At 33.9% G+C, this 7847-nt stretch overlaps 1 pseudogene; it reads right to left on the minus strand.

Annotated features, from left to right (window-relative positions):
• Positions 1 to 5111: 5111 nt before the first annotated feature.
• Positions 5112 to 6048, minus strand: LOC149493081 (uncharacterized; annotated as a pseudogene).
• Between the last annotated feature and the right edge of the window lie 1799 nt (positions 6049 to 7847).

The raw sequence follows: 7847 nt of genomic DNA on the forward strand, positions 1-7847 counted from the left end.
GAGGAAAATGAGGGAAAATGATTTTATGAATAGTAAAATTATGAGTTTAACCTTTATTTTTTTTCAATAAAAGTACAATAAATTGAGGTAAAATTGTAATTTTAATCATTTTCTTCTATTTTTCTTCCAAACTGTAGAGAAAATGATATGTGGGTCCCATAACTTATTTTTCTTCTTTATTTTTTTTTCTGCCATATTCTCTTCATTTTCCAAACAAGTGAATGAAAGAAAATTGGAACTATTTTTCTCCTTAATTTTCTTTTCTCTCTTATTTTCCACGGATCCAAATATAATGGAAAGAACTTTCACAAAGTTGAGGTTAAGTTTAATTATTTTTATAAGATTAACGAAGTCCAAATATAATACCAATCCAATTAGCTACTAATTCATAAAAATGTTGACCAATTATAACTTCTATCAACTACATTAAATGCTTTTTAAAGCGGGCAGAGTTTTGTTTTTTTAATATAAAAAGTTAAAAACCATTGTGGATATCCACGTCATCGTGAATTATGAAGTCAATTAAGTCCTAATTAATTAACAATGAACTCAAAATTGATTTGACAAAAATGGAACCAAATGACTATAATTGCGACAAAAAAAGTCTTCTAAAAAAGCTGAGTATATAAGAGAAACAAGCTAGCCATAGATTTGAATATCTAATTTTTTGTTCATAAATTAATTTCTAATAATCATTTTTGCGCTTAAATTTTTATTTTTTATTTTTCCAATTTGTTTCAATTTGCCTTTTTCTTGTTTGGGAGCAAATTTAGATTTGCCCATAGATTTTGAAACGGCAACAATATATATCTGGTACCCTTTGATGTGATGTGATGTGGTGAAAATGATGAGTTTTTGATTTTGCACTGAATTATTTGGTGGAGTAGGTGAATTGATTGTTACGTGGAGCATATAAAGAGGATGGGAAAAGCAGATAGAGCTATTATTATCTTTTGCTTTTTTTTTTTTTCTCTCTCTCTCTCTTTTTAGTATTTTGGTGTTTTTATCAAAATCTAACGGCCAAAAGGGTTTTTTTTTTTTGGTTTTTTCTTACGGAAAAAATAAAAATATTTTTAATTTTGATCCTACCACAAGTATTCTTTTACATTCTCATTTCAGAATATATGACAATCTTTCTTTATTGGAGTTGTTTCTTGAGATCCTGACTTTATAGAGATTATCTATCATTTTTATAAAAAAAAAAATTTAAAGAAAAAAAAGCGGTTAATTATTTTGATTATATTTGATAATAGTATTTAAAAAAACTTTTAGAAAGATAATATATAAAATAATTTATAACGGATAAAATAGTATTGATTAAAATGTTATTTCACTTAGCGTTTCACATTTTTTTATTGGAAATTTTTTAACAATCTTGCCCCTAATTTTAAAATGCTTTTGTTATGTCAACTGTCTCGTTTTCCAACTGTGTGTGTAAATTCTTGCCTGAATTCATTCTTTGGTTAGCTAGTTATTAAGAAGTAATTAGCCTCGCGTGAATCCATTCCTCGGCTAGCTAGATATGAAAGAGTAATTAACCTCTATTAATATCAGCTTAAAGATTTTCTTTTCAATAGTTGCTAATTTGCTATGATACTGCAAGTCTGCAATTATATTAAAAAATACATTATTTTACACAAAAATTTAAGCAACATAATTTAATAATGAATTAATAGATGGACATGTGAGGAAATTGTATTATCATTTTAGATATTGAACAAACTATAGGTTACTTGGAAAGAGAGAATTCAATTTCATTGTCACAGAAAGATCAAAATATATACAACATATACAGCTATCAAAATATTCTCCCAATAAAAGCTAAACTACCAAAATAGAACCAAATCAAACAAACAAGGAAAGGAAAATATATTTACATAGAAATTCTTAAATTAGCAATCCAAATCAACGGCAATCAGCCAATTGCCACCTAAATTAATGGCAATGACCATGCAAGTCAATGAACAAACTATAGGTTACTTGGAAAGAGAGAATTCAATTTCATTGTCACAGAAAGATCAAAATATATACAACATATACAGCTATCAAAATATTCTCCCAATAAAAGCTAAACTACCAAAATAGAACCAAATCAAACAAATAAGGAAAGGAAAATATATTTACATAGAAATTCCTAAATTAGCAACCCAAATCAACGGCAATCAACCAATTGCCACCTAAATTAATGGCAATGACCATGCAAGTCAAATGACAGCAGAAAGCTAGCTGTAACAGTAGAGCTGTAATACCCCCCCTCAAGATGGAGCATGAGGATCTTGAATGCCCATCTTGCAAAGAAGAAACTGAAATTGATCCTTTCCTAATGCTTTGTGAAGATATCAGCTGGCTGCATTGAACTACGAACATAACTGGTGCAAATATTACCAGAAATTATCTCATTACGAATAAAATGACAATCCACTTCAATATGCTTAGTGCGCTCATGATAAACAGGATTAGCAGCGATATGTAAAGCAGCTTGATTATCGCAATACAATTGCATAGGTTCAGTATGCGTCACACCAAAAGAATTCAATAAACCTTTCAACCATTTAAGTTCACAAGCAGTAGCAGTCATAGACCGGTATTCAGCTTCAGCAGATGAGCGTGAAACCGTCTGTTGTTTCTTAGTCTTCCATGAGATAGGCGAGTTACCCAACAGAATAAAATAACTCGTTAAAGAGCGTCTTGTCAAGGGACAACTCGCCCAATCCGAATCACAATAAGCAATCAATTTTAAATCACAATCAGCACGTAGCAAAATACCTTGGCCTGGATTTCCTTTTAAATATCGCACTACTCTTAAAGCAGCATCCCAATGAGCTTTCTTTGGCTGTTGCATAAACTGTGCAAGAATATGCACAGAGTAAGATAATTCAGGCCGGGTTATAGTCAAATAAATAAGTCGACCCACCAAACGTCTATATTGAGCAGGATTGTCGACATTATCGCTTTCAGTAACAGCCAGCTTGTGATTTTGTTCAAGTGGAGTATGAATTGGCTTGGAACCCAACAAGCCAACTTCAGAAATCACGTCCAAAGCATATTTTCGTTGACACAAAAAAATTCCATCCAAGTTTCTTGCCACTTCAATCCCTAAGAAAAATTTCAGCTTGCCCAAGTCCTTCATATGAAAACATTGACCTAAATAATTTTTGAACTCTTGCACAGCGGAATCTTTATTGGAAGAAATAATGAGATCATCAACATAAATGAGAACATTCAATTGAGTACCCTTATCTTGAAAAATGAATAAAGAGTAATCTGATAATGATTGTTTAAAACCATACTCCTTGAGAGATGTAGCCAATTTCTCAAACCAGCATCTAGGAGCTTGTCGCAAACCGTATAGAGACTTTCGAAGTCTACAAACCTTCCCTGGTGTTGAAGAAGCAAATCCAGGCGGCATCTTCATATAAACTACTTCTTCCAAATCACCATGTAAGAATGCATTTTGGACATCCATTTGATGAAGTTCCCAATTCTTAGCAGCTGCTATGGCAAGAAATGTGCGTACCGTCCCCATTTTTGCTGTAGGGGCGAAGGTTTCTTGATAATCAATACCTTCCAATTGATTGTTACCAAGTATTACCAACCGTACCTTGTACCGTTCAACACTTCCATCAGAGTTGTACTTGATTTTATACACCCATTTGCTGCCAATTGCTTTCTTCCCAGGAGGTAAAGTTTCAACTGTCCATGTACCATTTTCTTCTAAAGCTTGCATTTCTTTTCTCATGGCCTCTCTCCATCGTATATCTTTGATTGCATCAACATAATTGTTTGGTTCATGACCTGAAGTAATTGCTGCCAAGAAACACCGGTGTTGCACAGAAAATTTATCATATCTCATATAATGTGCTAAAGGATAAGGTGTACCTGAGGAATCAGATTGGTTGGATGAGCACGTTGAGGGGCTTATTTTGGTGGCATTAATCACATAATCTTTTAAATGAATGGAAGGACGTTTGACCCTATGTCCTCTTCCTAACTGCTCTTCTATGACATCACTGCTTTCCCCTTCATTTCTATTATTTTGAATGGATATCTCCTCTTCGTGATTGCTTGTAATATTTCTATCTATACTCTCAATATTTTCCTCAGCCATGCCACCATTTAAATCCTCAACTTCATCACTGGACTCCTCAACTCTATTATTTATACTTAAAATTTTCTCATGTGCATATGGAAATTCATTTTCAACAAAGACAACATCCCTAGATACAAAATATTCCTTTGTCTCCAAATCATATAATCTCCAGCCCTTCTTACCCACTGGATATCCAACAAAAACACATCGTCGACTTCGACTAGCAAATTTATCTCGAACCAGATTTTGATTATGTGCATAGCACAAACAACCAAAAATCCGAATGTGTTTGTAAGAAGGAATTTTGCCAAAAATAATCTCATATGGAGTTTTCCCTTGCAACAATAAAGATGGAGTCCTATTAATTAAATAACCAACTGTAAGAACACATTCTCCCCAAAATTCTATCGGCAAATTTGCTTCAAAACGCAAAGCTCTTGCAATATTGAGAATATAGCGATGCTTCCTTTCCACCCGTCCATTTTGTTGTGGTGTTCCTACACAAGAAGTTTGGTGCAAAATTCCATTTTCAAGAAAATAATCTTTCAAGCACATAAATTCACTTCCGTTATCACTCCGAACAATTTTCACATTTTTTTCAAATTGTCGTTCAACCATCACAAAAAAATTCTTTAGAGTACCAGCTACTGCATTTTTTCCGTTCAACAAAAATATCCACACAGCACGAGAGTAATCATCAATAATTGTTAAGAAATAAATTGCTCCACAAGAAGCTGGGACTTTATAAGGTCCCCACAAATCACAATGTATCAATTCAAAACAATCTTTAGCTTTACTGTCACTAGAAATGAATACCTCTCTTGTTTGTTTTGCTCTAAAACAAGCGTCACAAGTTTTATTATTTTTCCTAGCTATTCTACCAACTTCTGGAATTAATTCAACAACTTTAGAAGAGGGATGACCCATTCTTTTATGCCAAAGCTCAAAAGATCCCACAACAGCCACCTTATGAGCACGTAATGAAGCCACACCTTTGAGAAAATAAAGCCCCTCTCTTTGCTCACCCGCTCCAATCAGGTTCCTCGAGTTTAGGTCCTGTATAGCACAAATCTTATTAGTGAGTTGAATAACAAATTGTGAGTCATTAAGAAGTTGTGAAACAGAAATCAAATTGCATTTTAAGTTGGGCACATATAATACTCGTCGCAATATCAAATCTCCTCCAAGGAATACAGTTCCTTCTTTCGTTGCCATGGTCTCTTCTCCATCAGGTAATTCAACTGAACATGGCTCAATATCACGCCAATCATGCAAAAAATCCAGCGTTCCTGTCATATGATGAGAAGCGCCTGTGTCTATAATCCAAGGAAAAAGTTTTTGTTTACCTGTCATCCTTTCATCAGTACCATTTTGATGTGAACTCAACATGCCCAGCAATGTCGTCCATTGCTCATCATTCAATCCAATAAGACCTTTTCGATCTGAATCAGTAATGTTTGCACGCCCACTGTCATTTCCAATTCGTTGTGTGGCATTGGCACGAGCTCCTCCTCTTTTACCACGCCTTTGGTTTCCATTTCCACGTCCAGTCAAGTTTCCACGCGGCCTGTTACCCCACCATTCAGGATATCCTATCAGTTGAAAACAATTTGTAGCCTCATGTCTGTCTTAATTGCAATTAGAACAAATCACACTTTTATCCTTATCCCCCCCTGAATTTCGACCACTTGATCGAATTGCGAAACTCATGGGATTACCTCTTTCTTCCTTAGTTCGCGTAACAGTTCTTACCCGCTCTTGTTGAACAACTATAGCATAAGCACGATTTACATTGGGTAGAGGCTCGGTACTCAAAATATTAGAGCGTACCGTTCCGTACCCTTCTTCATCCAAGCCCATTAGAAATTGATGGACTCTTTCTTCTTCACGCTTTCGTTCCAATTCAATGGTCAGATTACATTTGCAACCTGTGCAAACACATGTTGGGATTTGATCATAATTGTTTATTTCATCCCACAACAATTTGAGTCTCCCAAAGTAAGAGACAATGGACTGACCATCTTGCTTACAATTTGCCAAATCTGATCTTAGTTGCTGCATTCGCGGACCATTTCCAATTGAGAATCTCTGTTTAATATCTTCCCACAAAACCTTCACACTTTCTATGTGAGAGATAGTCGAGCGAAGAGTTGGTTCAATGGTGTTAAGTACCCACGAAACCAACATAGAATTAACTGTCCACCAGTCTTCTAGATCCGTCGAATCATCCGCTGGTTGTTTGATAGTTCCATCAACAAAACCATATTTCTTTTTGGCTCACAATGCAGTCCGCATAGCCCGTGCCCATTCTTCATAATTCTCACCCTTCAACTGAACTTGGGTAATCAAGTTACCTGGGTTATCATTCGAATTCAGTGTGTAAGGATTGTAACTTTTCTTTTCTATTCCAGAACTCTCATCATTTTTCTTTTCGTCAACCATGGCTCTGATACCATGAACAAACTATAGGTTACTTGGAAAGAGAGAATTCAATTTCATTGTCACAGAAAGATCAAAATATATACAACATATACAGCTATCAAAATATTCTCCCAATAAAAGCTAAACTACCAAAATAGAACCAAATCAAACAAACAAGGAAAGGAAAATATTTTTACATAGAAATTCCTAAATTAGCAACCCAAATCAACGGCAATCAGCCAATTGCCACCTAAATTAATGGCAATGACCATGCAAGTCAAATGACAGCAGAAAGCTAGCTGTAACAGCAGAGCTGTAATAGATATGACAGTGATTTCAATTTATATAGATAGGCTACACACTATAAATTGACATTAACAAAAAAAAAAAACATATTATATAAATCACTCTTAATTTAATACATCCAAACACCAAATAATTTAATATATCCAAATACCAAATAATTATTGGCCATATACAAAGGTAAACATGAAAAAATAATTATTATTCTTTAAGACCACAAATGTAACAAGTATTTTAAAATAAATTATTTTTTCAAATGTAACAAATATTATTTAACCGATATAGTATTTATATATAAAAAAAATGTTGCCACGTCGATGAGAAGTACCTTCAACTTCTTATGGTTTTCCTGATTATCCTCCATGAGGGAATTAGAGTTAAACTTATACCGGATAAAATCCAAAACCAAATTCATATCCCTATCCCTATTCCTATTCCTATTCCTATCCCTATCCCTATCCCTATCCGCATCCCTTCTCCAATCCTCCTTAATATGTATTACATGAAGAAGTCAGCCACTTTGATGAAGAGGTAGTATACGAGGATCCAATTGTTAATGGGCATTCGAGTTATTATGAAAATTGTGGGTATTTCGGATATCTGATGATAGATTCACAATAGACGGAGTTGAGTCCTCAAAGGCAACCACCGGGTTGCTACCTCCACCAAAAGTATTTGCTTGGGACTTTCTGAATGTGTTCAACATGAATGATAACAATGTTGGTGCTGGATATTCGGTTTTTACTCAAAAGGAAGATATGGGTACTTGTCGATTTCAAGTAATTCCAATTTAAAAGAGGATTTGAAAGATGAAACAAAGCAAAAAGTAATTAAAAAAAAAGTTAACAAATAGGGCAACTAATTAAATACACAATTATGGATAGTTAAGTCAGACACATGTTGTGTCGTTTAACACTGCTCTCGAATTATGTTACCGATTTTAAGATATTATACAATAAAGTATTAATAAAATAAAATGTAGAATTTTTTTAATCAAATGTCTATTTATAGACCTTAAAATAAAAAATATATT

Source organism: Jatropha curcas, chromosome 10 (genome assembly GCF_041381405.1).
Source record: "Jatropha curcas cultivar XTBG-Jc1 chromosome 10, XTBG_Jcur_1.0, whole genome shotgun sequence".
NCBI classification, from domain to species: Eukaryota; Viridiplantae; Streptophyta; class Magnoliopsida; order Malpighiales; family Euphorbiaceae; genus Jatropha; species Jatropha curcas.